At 30.1% G+C, this 13,647-nt stretch overlaps 1 long non-coding RNA gene across 1 annotated transcript; it reads left to right on the top strand.

Moving 5' to 3' along the window:
- Positions 1 to 3,919: 3,919 nt before the first annotated feature.
- On the top strand, positions 3,920 to 13,392 carry LOC147807583 (uncharacterized). The gene is made up of 3 exons (XR_015434878.1): positions 3,920 to 4,665; positions 4,768 to 4,878; positions 13,044 to 13,392. It is a non-coding gene; the product is annotated as an uncharacterized LOC147807583 (long non-coding RNA).
- The last annotated feature ends 255 nt before the right edge of the window (positions 13,393 to 13,647 follow it).

Here is a 13,647-nt window from a genome sequence, read left to right as displayed (position 1 = left end):
TTTATAAGAGATGCGAATTGTCAACAAACGATTGCCTCATTTTGTGATTTATCGCTGTATTTGGCAATATCTTGAAATCTTTTGAATGGAATTCTTTTTATCGTTATCTTAACGTAAGGAAAAGATAGAGTAATATTTACGTTATGTTTTTGAGATGTATTTTTTATGTAATGAAGAAGAGGTTTAGAGATGCGTACATTCTTTGGTTATCTTAAAATAAATGGCAATACTCAAGTCTCAAAAAAACATCACGAGACTTAAAAATAGCTGCACGTGTTCGAATTTGACCTACTTGAATTTATCTATTATTTCACGTGATTTTATACGCCTAAACAAATAAAAAATGACATTGAAACAACCTCTCTGCATGATTAACTATGATTATCAATAATATAACGGAATTTCATATAAGGCCGAAATGGGTAATTTCATACTACAAAAATCTAATGATGTTTTCCATTGTTGTCAATACATTTTTATTGGCTGGAAAATCACATGGTAGAATCCAGTTTTCCCACATTAATTTTCATATTGGTTTGGTTGTCACCAGCATAAAATTAATATAAGTCATAAAAATATTGTTTTCCTATAAATATTTTTGCTTCCCCAACTTAAAGATTAAAATTACCGTACTGTTATTATTACGTTTTTTATTTTGTTTATTTTCGAAATTAAGACTTTTGGAGGATTGTTTTTATTAGTATTATTATAATAATGTAATTCTACGTTATATTTTAAGAAAATGTTATTTAAATCGGTGTCGGATCTTATTAATCGTTTTACAATTATTATTTTTTGGTGCAAATTACATTAATATATGATTATGAATAGCGGTTAAAGAGATTTGTTAAATGATATAGAACTTTACTTTCCGCTTCATGCACAAAGTGATGAATGCAAAAATTGTATTTAAAATACATTCGTACGTTTGTTAAGCAAAAACAATTACAGTGTGGCGTAAGTACCACTATGATTATTAAACATCAATTCACTGGTATAACCAGGGCTAAAGAGAATAGAAGGGCTGGTTCACTCCTTTGAAGTATCTCTTGCCGCGCCGATCCTCCGACGTCACTCTAGTGACGTCACTTTGGCGCAAAGCTCGCACTTTTACTTCAAGAACGGAGCGTTTGGCCTTACTAGCTCTAACTAATATTGGATCATTTCTTTTTGCGAGATATTCTAGGACATTTGTTATTTGCTATAATGACTTTCCTCAGTTTTTGCAGTGAATTTACAAGAATATAAAACTATTATCGAAATGCCAGTTTGCGCGATTGCAACTTGCAAAAATTCTGATATAAAAACAAAAGGAAAAAGTATAATTTTTCGCGTGTTCCCTAAAGTAAATGAACAACTATGTAAAGAATGGATTCCGAAATGACACAGTTAATATAAAACAGCAATACGTTTATTCTGTCGTAAAGAACTTTTATAAAAATTCATTATCTAATTAGAAACCGCCTCGTTACTTCATAAAGAAAGGCAGGTGAAAAGAATTAAAAATTAGATAAAGTCAAAGAAAATTAAAATGTAAGTAAAAAGTATAAATAAAATATATAGTATATAGTTGAAATTCTCCTAATTTCATAACATATTTTTTAATGAATATTTATGATTTTTTTTAAAAATTATATTCTCTTCAATTTAAATATCTATAAATTATATCATCGTAAATTTAAATGTCTATAAACAATTGTAAAATTTCTAATGTCATTATGAACCTAAATTATTATTTTGTTTCAGTAATTAGCGTTTAAGGTTGATGTTTCCTAATGATTAAGTATGAACAAATTGCTATTAACGACATATTTTAAAATCAGGGATTCTAAACTTAACTTAACTTATCTTTATAAAAGAATATGTAGATAAAAAAAGTGTCGATATATGCCTTCATTTTTCTTAATAGTTAAAGTTAAAACTGAACTTTTTAAAATAAAGTATTTATCGTGTCATTTTCACCAACTAGCAAAACATTTTTATAAGTTTAAAATGGTATTTTTTTAATATAATAACCAAGAAAGTTTTTTTTGAACTATGTCTATGAACGGAAATAATGTGTTAATTACGTAAAGTTTGAAGGCTAATAACCAGAAAAAGTCTAACTTATTTTTACAAAGAGAAAGATGCAAAGTTATTATATCTTTGCTTGCGATCTCCGAGATCTGTGGACACAGTGACGTCATGAGGAGGGAAATCGTAGCTTCAGCTCTAAGAGCGGAGTGAACTAGCCCTTGTATTCTCTTTAGCCCTGGGTATAACCAATACCTCCTAGAAAGGAATCAAGCCTCACGACGGGTTACTATAGGCGATGATGACGTAGTAGAGTTAGGCCCAGAGGGAAACCAGTCAGGGTAGCTATTTTTACGAAAAACTCCGAATCTGATCAAACGAGCCATTGGCGATATTCTCAAGTATTATAACCTGTGTCGGCATTCAGCCAATTGGCGAATATTTTTGATTTGAATTTGTAAACAACCGTCTGTGTTCTGGTCTCAACGTTCTTCGTAAAATTTATATTTATTCTACAAATGATAAAATGTCAGCATTAATTTAATTCTTAGTGTTATGAATAATTGCATATGAGTGCTGTGTACCAAACTGCAGAGGATTTTACAAAGTTGATGGTACAAAAGTATTAAATTTTGGATTTCCCAACACGTAAGAAATGGCTTGCCGCCATGCCAAGAGATTTTGAAGTTGCAAGGAATTCTAAAGTGAGTAATATTTGTTTTTATTTTTAAAAATTTAATTATGCTTCTTTATTATATTTTTACTAAGAGTAAATTATTTTTAATTGTGGATAAATTATTTATAATAATTAAGTTGTTCTTATCAATCATATCGCAAACTATTGTAATATATAGTTATTTTTATAGAGTTTTATTTTATAAAAATATTAATAATTTTAGTATTTTATTAAATTTTTGCTCAAACTTTAAACATTTTTGTTTGACCATAATATATTGTAATTTATTTGATTATGAAATTTAAATCTATTAATTTTTCTACAAAAATCTATTAATTTTTCATACATGAATATAGTATGTACTATTTATTTTAAATGCACATATAAATATTGTATTCATTTTGTTATAGGTATGTGAGATGCATTTCAAGGAAAATGACATTAGAAAAGAGATATTAAATGACATTAGAATTATTTTTAAATGCTACTGAAAGTTAAACATATATCAGTAAAATTTATGTTTACATTTTATTTATCATTTTTTGAATTTGCTATTTAATAAAATATTTATTATCTAAGGTTGCTTACTTTATTTTAGTTTATCAGTGTGACGGGTAAAAATTATACTTTTTTAAATGTTACTGAAAGTTTAACATATTTCAGTAAAATTTGTGTTTACATTTTATTTATCGTTTTTTGAATTTGCTATTTAATAAAATATTTGTTATCTAAGGTTGCTTACTTTATTTTAGTTTATCAGTGTGATGGTAAAAATTATACTTTTTTAAATGTTACTGAAAGTTTTAACATATTTCAGTAAAATTTGTGTTTACATTTTATTTATCGTTTTTTGAATTTGCTATTTAATAAAATATTTGTTATCTAAGGTTGCTTACTTTATTTTAGTTTATCAGTGTGATGGTAAAAATTATACTTTTTTAAATGTTACTGAAAGTTTTAACATATTTCAGTAAAATTTGTGTTTACATTTTATTTATCGTTTTTTGAATTTGCTATTTAATAAAATATTTGTTATCTAAGGTTGCTTACTTTAATTTTAGTTTATCACTTCTAACAATCACACTTCCACAGGAAAAAAATACAAATTATAATCATGCTTTTGATATGTTTTTTTTTTACTATCTAAACCTTGTTTGAAGACTGCATTTGATTTTCTAAATTTTTTTAAGCTCATTTTATGTCATTGTTTATAAACAATTTCAATTTTATTTCGTATGCTCTAGTTCTAATAACATGCAAAACATAATCATTAAAATCCAAAATAATCATCTACTAAAAATGTAAGTATCATATTATAAAAATTAGACCCCTTTCTTAGTTTTATGTCAAAACTATAATAATAATAAATGTGTAAAATCCCTTTAAAAATATATTTCTTTGTTTTTAATCCATACATTTTATAACAAAAAGTTAGATAAAATTTTCCAATTTATAAAATAAAACTGATATTTAATGCTTAAAAATATATTTTTTTTCATTCACACAACAGTTATTTTTGTTAGAATTGATTTATTGTTAATCATTTCTGAAAACAAATAAATATATTAAGCATTTTTACACAATTTAAGAACATTTAATCTAGACAAAAAAAATAATAATAATAATTTGTAGAAAGTAAAAAATTAGTAGAAGAGTAACGAAAAAGTGTCGAGAAACAGAAGGGAAAAAGAGAAGCTTCGTCAGAAGTGATCAGCAAATCTGGGCCTAACTGTATGAGTCACCGTTTTCCGTCCTTCGGCTTTCTTCCATCTAGGAGGTATTGGCATAACTCGCGAAAGTCGTAACAAAATTTGGCACAATGCCAGCGCTTCGTGTACGGCGGAGAAGTTTGTCTCCAGGGGCTCAGTGCATCGCATGCGCATTATCATCCTTAGTTTTGGAAGGAGAGTTTGGAGAAAGAAGCACATGAGAAATCAATCAATGGCGGACGTTAATTTGACAATTATCCCTAACAAGTAAGTGCGTTTTGTATAACCTATCTTCTGTTGATTTTTTTCTCCTTGTTTTCAATTTTGATAAAGATTCTAATCCTCTTTTTTTCTTTCAATATTTTTCAGTGATTCTTCTGTGCGCAAAGCAAAGAATTATGATAGGTATGCTTACTGCAATGTAAATAGAGCGGGTTATCCAAATTTGAAATTGTTTCGCTTTCCACAAAATATCGAAATGTAAGTAAATAGTTAAGCATTTTCGAAGATTTCGGTAAATTATTTTTCAATGATTGATTATATGAACCTATTAGATAAGACTGACTTAGAATTGTAACTAAATGTGTGACTAATTTATAGTGTCCGACTTTAATTTAATTTCATTTGGTTTTTAAATTCTGTATAATTCCATAAGTCCACAGTTTTAAATTCTGTATAATCCCATAATTAAATATTTACAAATGAAATTTATGTATATAACTAAGTAAAAATTTAAATGTTTTTCAAGAAATGTGAAAAAGATCTATAAATTTGACATTTTAAATTTTTGAAAGTTCATTACATATATGAAATTATTTAAATAGTGTTAAGTGTAAAAAGTGTTACTTTTTATTCATATAATATTTATAGAGTGGTTTATAGTAGATATATATATTTTATTTGTCTGTTAGCTCTAAATGTCCAGCAAACAGTACCGTCTTTACTTACAGGCACACAGGGCAATGCCCGGGAACCCCATTTTCTCAGGGGGCCCTTGAGAATCGTACTTTTTTGAAAAATTGCATTAAAAAGAATTTAAGACTAAAAACATTACCTTATATATTTAAAAAAAATTTTTTTTATAGAGTATGCATATTTTTTCTACAAATGGTGATTGATTATCAAACACCAATAATTGGGTATAATATAGCCTACGTCACAGGTGTTGTTGTTCCTACTAAATTTAACCCATGAACGGCATTTTCTGCGAGCCTAACTTCAAGCCACAAATAAACAAACGAAGTGTTCGATCATTTAAATAGCTGCTCGCCAGATTTTATTGCATTATAAAGAAAAGTTATTGAAACTAAATACAACTAAATAAACAACAACAACTAAAACAAATAACAACAACTACTAATAACAATAACTAAATAAACAGTAACTAAATTCCATTCGTTTAGCATTGCGTCATATGTTGTTCCTACTAAATCGAAGTAGTTGTGTTTTTTTCATATTATACCCAATTGGAGTAGTTTATCACCAAGAAAACTTAAAAAGTCAACCGAAAACTATTTTTCTTATTTTATTATATGAGGATTACAACTGGTTAGCGTATCAATTTTTTTTAAACTATGCATAGTTTAAAAGTACTTTATTTGAGTTTTTGTGGTAATCAAAATTAGTTAAAATTAATGCATTATGCAGTCCCTGGTCAAATTATTAGACGCACTATAAGATTCTATGTAAAATCTTAATTACTCAGGTGATACTTCCACAGCTTTATTGTATTTACGCTACTGAAACCGGTTTGTACTTGTTTACGTTTGTGTATCAATTGGTTAAATTAGGCGATATGTAATATAAATTCGACAAAATGTTATAAATATACAGATTATTTATTGTATCAGGTACTATATTATAATAATTAGGTCAAATTAATAGACGCACTGTAGTTTTTTAATAATGACATGATTTGCACGAGTTTACATACTATACTTTTATAATTAAACATACGCGTTAATTTATTAATATAATGTATTTAATTATAAAAGTATTAATATACATGTTAATACTTTTATAATTAAACATACAAATAGATTTTTATTTATTTTTAACGTATTTCATTTCATTGTTAACCAACTGATACACTAACGTAAAGAAGTGAAAACCGGTTTCAGCTACGTAAAAACAATAAAGCTGTATAGTATTACCTGATAATTATAATTTTACATAGAATCTTAAAGTGCGTCTAATAATTTGGCCAGGGACTGTATCTTAAAAATGATTTATTTTTTGTATGTGAAGTTTTTTAGTTTGTTTTGAAGCATTACGACACATTACAGGTCTAAAATATTTTTGTGCCCTGGGCCCCTGCATGCTATGAAGATAATACTGCTAGTAAAACATAAATTTAATTGATTTTGTTATTTAATCCCCCAATGAATTGTTTTGTTATTAAATTTCCTTTCTAAATATTTTCCTTAAACACTGCCTGCTTTTTTAAAACTATGTAATAAAATATTAATACTTAAGAAAAATAATACATATAATTTATTAATGCCATACATTTTAAGTTCCGTTCTCGAATTAGACAGCATTCTTATGTCTTTGTTTATACGCTAGTTCTCAAAACATTCACAACACAAAAAAAGATGACTGGAACTTTAAATTATCATCACTTTTATTTCTCGGAGATTGTTTCACTCCTTACACATAACACTCACATAGGCACACTGCCTCTCGTTACACACTAATTAATTTCTCTCTAGGGGGCGCTACAACACAATACTCTCTCTAACACTGAACATCCACCCCCGGATTGAATGACATATTCAATGCTTAAAATTAAACAATCAAACAATTTAATACAATGTTCACAATAAAACTAAAATATTCAAAATACACACAAATTTAAATTTTCACACTTATTGATCATTTGAGAATGGTAAAATACAAAGTTTAGTAATTGGACGTTTAAAAATTCCATTTTTAGTTTTCACTAATACTACTCTAATTTTCTTGTCTTTACCAGAATACACTTCAAGAACTCGACCAAGAGGCCAGTTACACACGGCCAAATTATCTTCTTTCAAAATTACCATATCATTAATTTTTACATTGTTTTTCTCAAAATACCATTTTGTTCGATTTTGAAGTGTACTCAGATAGTTATTTGACCAAAGCTTCCAAATTTGTTGTACAATTTTTGATAATCTTTGCCATACTTTTAACCTGTTTTCAGGTACTTCGGTAAAACTTGGCTCTGCTATCGCTGTGAGGGGACGGCCTACTAGAAAATGACCAGGAGTTAAAGCTTCAAAATCCTCAGGGTCACATGATAAAGGGTAGAGGGGACGCGAATTGAGAATGCCCTCAATTTGGTTAAGAATGGTTAAAAATTGCTCATAAGTAAATCTAGAATTACTCATAACTCTTCTAAGGTGATGTTTAACGGCTTTTACCCCAGCCTCCCAAAGGCCCCCTTGATGTGGTGCTCTTGGTGGAATGAAACTCCACTCAACACGTTCCTCGCACAAAAAATTACTCAAATTATTATCACATTTACTCAAAATTTCTTTAAGTCTTTTTAACTCTAATTTCGTACCAACAAAATTGGAAGCATTGTCTGAAAAAATGCGTTCAGATTTTCCTCGTCTACTAAAGAATCGCTTTAAAGCCGCGATGAAGGCTTCACTAGATAGATCTGTAACTATTTCGAGATGACATGCTTTAGTGACCATGCACACAAATACACACACATATACTTTGTTTAAAACTCCTTTCCTTTGATTTGGATATTTAATCCAGAAATGTCCACAAAAATCTAATCCGACATAGTTAAAGGGAAAACTCTGAGAAACTCTCTCGGTTGGCAATTGACCCATAATTTGTGAACAAGTAACAGGGTTAGCCTTAAAGCAATCTACACAATTATGAACCAATTTTCTACACATATTGCGACCGTTTAACGGCCAGTATTTTTGTCTAACAATAGATAACAAAGTTTGCGGACCAACATGCAATTGTCTTTTGTGGGTCATTTCAAGAATTAAATTGGTCAATCTATGATTGTTAGGAAGAATAATCTGGTGTTTTTTGTCAAAACTCAAATTACTGTGTACCAGTCTACCACCTACACGCAAGACACCTTCAGTATCTAAGAAAGGTGAAAGATTTTTAATCTTACTTTTTGGGTTAACCATACCCTTACTGGACAAGTCCTTCACTTCCGAGTAAAATTCCACTTGTTGTACCAGCCTTAAAAGTGTTGTTTCCGCACGTTGGATTTCACAGATCTTTAATGGTCCAATTTCTCTGTATAATGGATTCCTACAATTTTCGATGAACCTGTAAAGATAACTCAAAACACATACAATTTTACGAAAGTTATTATGCAAAGAAAGGATCTTGTTCAAAAAGTTATTGTCCAAAGTCATAGTCAGAGTTTTTCGTTCGGATTGGTTTAGTTCTTCATCGTATTCATTGCTGTCACTAGGTACCACAATGTCACCTTTAAAGACAATATTTTGTTCATGAAGAAAGTGCGGCCCATGCCACCACTTTTCACAGTTCAACAGTAAGTCGGCGTTGATACCTCTCGTAAGAAGATCAGAAGGATTGTCCTTTCCAGGACAATGATGCCAAGAATCTTTGTTTGTCAAAGATTGTATCTCTTTCACACGATTAGCGACGAAGACCTTCCATCCGTTGCTAGGACCTTGGATCCAACACAGGGCTATAGTCGAATCAGTCCAAAAGTAGTTGGTCGGTGATATTTTCTTGCTGAGGACCCGTGAGACTTCTCTAGCCAATCTCGCAGAAAGTAAAGCTCCCATTAGTTCCAAACGTGGAAGAGTTAATGGTTTTAGCGGCGCCACACGACTCTTGGAACTCACAAGATGAACAAAGATTTTCTGGGGAGTTTTCAGTCTTATATATGTAGCTGCTCCATACGCCTTAATGGAAGCATCGGAAAACGTATGTAGTTCACATTCTAGAAAATTCTCATCATCACACTTCATAATATATCTAGGAATGTGAAGTTTACTTAAGGAATGCACTTCTGAACACCATTGTTCAAATTTCTCACTAACATCTGGCAGTAGCTCTTCGTCCCAGTCTAATTTTTGTTGCCAGATCTCTTGAAACAAAATTTTAAATCTTATGGTGAAAGGACTCACAAATCCAATTGGATCAAATATTCTGCCCGCTGCCATCAACAAGTAGCGTTTTGTATTTTTCCTTTCCTGAAGAAAGTCTAAAAGACTCTTTAAACCAAGGCTTAAATAATCATCTTGAGGACTCCACAACAGTCCCAAAACACGATGTAACTGGTCATCGAGATCGTTTATGTCTAAATGGTCAAATGTTTCTAAACGCCACAGTTTCATCAAATCACAGTCATTTGTTATCCATTTTCGTAAGTTCATCCCTGCATCACTCATAATTTTTGCAGCAGTCTTCGACAAGTCAAATGCTGATTCCACAGTATCTTCTCCAGAAATGAGATCATCGACGTAAACACTTTCATTGAGTGTCTGTACGGTATTGGGATATTGTTCTGCATACTTCTCAATATGAATCTTTATAGTTGCTGCTAACAAAAATGGAGACACGTTGAGTCCAAACAACACACGATTAAATCTGAATACTTCTTGTTTTCCATCATTAACCACTAAGAATCGCACAACGTCCTTATCTTTTTGAGCCAAGGAAATTTGTAAAAACGCTTTTTCGACGTCAGCTAAAACAGCAATTTTGTTTAGACGAAAAGATATTAGCAAGTCAAAAATTTTTGGGTTTAAATTTATCCCTTGATACAAACAGTCGTTTAATGATAACTGTCCTACTTCGTGTGCACTGGCGTCGAACACTATTCGTAGTTTTGTTGTGAGAGATTCATTTTTTATTATCACTTGGTGAGGAAGATAAAATACTGGATTATTTGTGGTAAAAAAGGGACTTGTTACCTTCTCAATTATTCCCTCATCTAGGTAACCCTTTAAAACCTTACGATACTCAGAATATAAAACTTTATCACTTTGCATTTTTCTCATAAGACTTCCTAGTCGTTTTTTCGCTAAATTGAAATTATCACTCAACTCACTACTATTTCTTTTCCACGGAAGTTCAACCTCATACCTATCATTTTTAAAACTTACACTTTCCTTAAACATTTCCAAATTTATATCCTCCTCACTACTAATACCCTTATCCTCGATACCAATAGATTCCAACTCCCAAAAACTCTTTAATGTAGTATTTAAATCACTATCTCGTATTAACCCACAATGAATTTTGTTATCCCTCATCTCATCGACATTTCCGCCAGCGACATATCCGAACACTGTATTTTGAAAAAGTATTCGAGAACTTCCTATATAAATTTGACCTGGTCTAAGTAATTCAAAAAATATTTCAGCGCCTAGTAAAATATCAATTTCACCGGGAATATTAAATGTGTGATCAGCTAGTTTTATTTCGTTAGGTAAATCGACTGAAATATTAATTTTTCTAGACGGAATTAAATCAGTTATTTTCCTTACGACTAACAGATTAAGCTCTTTTTTAAAACTCATATTCTTGTTATTTATTGTAGCCGTAACACACCCATTAATAGTCATTGAGGAATCATTTAAACAAGATACAAGTAAATTTATTTTTTCATTTTTCAACTGTAATCTATCCGCACAATCCTTTGTTATGAAATGCGATTCACTTCCCCCATCTAACAGGCATCTAATTTCATGTATGGCGCCATATCTGTCTCGAATAAAACAACGCGCGGTACTCAATAGAACTGTCTTAGTTTTGTTTTGTAAAAAGCTCGTAGCCACAACTGCTGAATTTCTCTCATTCTCAATTTGGGGGAAAGCAGCATTTTTCGACCCTCCCTGCCTAACGAAGATCTGCGCTTGAGGATTTAATGATGAATCAGCAGCAGCTCCTGTGACAGTTGGTGCCTGGGTGAAAGAATTATAGTTTTCTAATTTAGGAAAATGAATTAAACGATTATGCGGTTTCCCACAAAAACAATTGTTTACTTTACATTTTTTAACATTGCAATCTGAGCGCAAACACTTATAACACAAATTATTAGTCTTTAAAATCTCTACTCTTTCGTTAACATTTATAGATTTGAAAACAGGGCACAAATACAATGGGTGGGGCTCCTTTGAATTACAACAAAAACATTTAACACTTTTGACGGAAGAAAGATAAACATTAGAAGTAATTTTTGACCCCTGAAAATTGTTTCGATTATTGCCATCATGACGTTGCGGTTCATATTTAGATTTATATTTAGGAAATAAACTTTGTTCCGCTTTAATTTTTCCTTTTGATGATATGAAAATATCGCACTCACGGCCTAATTCATGTGGCTTATACCATGTTTCTCCTTGCTTAATGCCGATATGCGTAGTTAATTCTCTATCCAATGTTTCAATGATTTTATCCGACACAATTAATTCGCAAACTGATTTAAAGTCTTTTACTTCTCGCAATTGGCAATAATATTCAAAATTTGCACTCAATCTAGACGCGAACTGTACATAACTTTCATTAGGTAATTTTTGTGCTCTTTTAAAGTGACTTAAACATTCATTGGGTGTAGGTTGAAACTCTTTCAACACAATAGCTTTTAGTTTATGATAGTCACTCAAATCTTCTTCACTAAGATAAACCATTAAATTACACGCTTTTTCTCCAAGAATATTAAAAAGAATTTCGGGTTTCAATTTTTCGGGTACGTTTTTGGTTTTAAACGCCTTTTCAATTGACTGAAAAAACAAATTAAAGGACTCTGCTCTTACGGGTACTGGAATAGTTAACGTTTTGACACTCTTAATTAAACTTTCAACATCACACTCGTTTGAAATGGTTTGAATTTCATTATTTGAAAGTCTAGATTCGCTTTCGATTTCACGTAATTTAGCTATTTCTAATTCTTTTTCTAACTGTAACAATTTTATTTTCTCGATTTCTAATTTGTTTTCGTTTTCTACTCTCTCCCGCTTAAGCTTATTTTCGTTTTCTTTTATTTCCTCTAATACACAATCAACAATAGTCTGATACGATTCTTTATCACTGTTATAAATCTCACTTTCTAGTATTAACTTTCTTAACTCCAAAATTTTAGCATTATCAGGTATTGGTAATTTTAACTCCTCGGCAATAGCCTTTAACTCATCTTTTTTAAATTTAGTAATACTCATTTTCACAGAATAAATTTATCTCAATCACAATAAATTTCATAAAACACTGAATAATAACGCTTCAAAACACTAGATTAAATATTAATATCACTAAAAATATGTCACTAACCTCTCACCAAGTAACAATAACAATAGAATCTCCGTGAAATTGAAACTCGAACTCGTGCACCATACACATTTTTTTTTTTAAATTTCTTTTCTTCGGTCCCAGTCATCTGTGGCATCGACGGACCATGTTTATACGCTAGTTCTCAAAACATTCACAACACAAAAAAAGATGACTGGAACTTTAAATTATCATCACTTTTATTTCTCGGAGATTGTTTCACTCCTTACACATAACACTCACATAGGCACACTGCCTCTCGTTACACACTAATTAATTTCTCTCTAGGGGGCGCTACAACACAATACTCTCTCTAACACTGAACAGTCTTATTAGCACTTTAATCTTACTGTGTGATTTTTTTTAATTTTTTATATTAGGTGCACGAAATGATTAGAGGCCAGCAAAATTGTATCGTTACGGAATGTTGATACTGACAGACTGACTACATAACAGATGTAGATTGTGTTCAAGACATTCTAAAATTAAAGATTATGTATCAAAAATAATGCAGACTTGTTCCTAGTGCAGTTCCAATGAACCAATATTGCATCTTTTTAATTTTATGTTATTTTATTTCATAAACTTGCTCAAATAATTATTTATTGTATAAAATGTATACAATTTTATTTGTGTAATTTTCATTTTATTGAAAAGTATATTCTTAAAATATATAACCAAAAAGAATATTTTTAGATACGTTTAATAAAGATAAAACAAATTCTGCAACAAGTGTCTCGTTTATTTTTTTAAAACTCTAAGTATATATATAAGTGAAAATTTTTATTTTTACATAGCACATTTCTTATACATATACACACATGGAAAAATTAACAAAGCGAAAAAGTTTTTTTTTCAAGGGGAAATAAATTTTACTCAATTTTTTAAAGTTTTAATGAATTTTTATTTTTTAATATAAATTACTTTTGTTAAATAAATATTTACTACTTTAAAATAAATTATAATCCTGCTAAATTTGTGAAC

This window comes from Parasteatoda tepidariorum, chromosome 6 (genome assembly GCF_982258835.1).
Source record: "Parasteatoda tepidariorum strain Cologne lab strain chromosome 6, Ptep-v5.0, whole genome shotgun sequence".
Taxonomy (NCBI): Eukaryota; Metazoa; Arthropoda; class Arachnida; order Araneae; family Theridiidae; genus Parasteatoda; species Parasteatoda tepidariorum.
The sequence above is the reverse complement of the archived record's forward strand: the minus strand, read 5'-3'. Positions and strand labels throughout refer to the sequence as shown.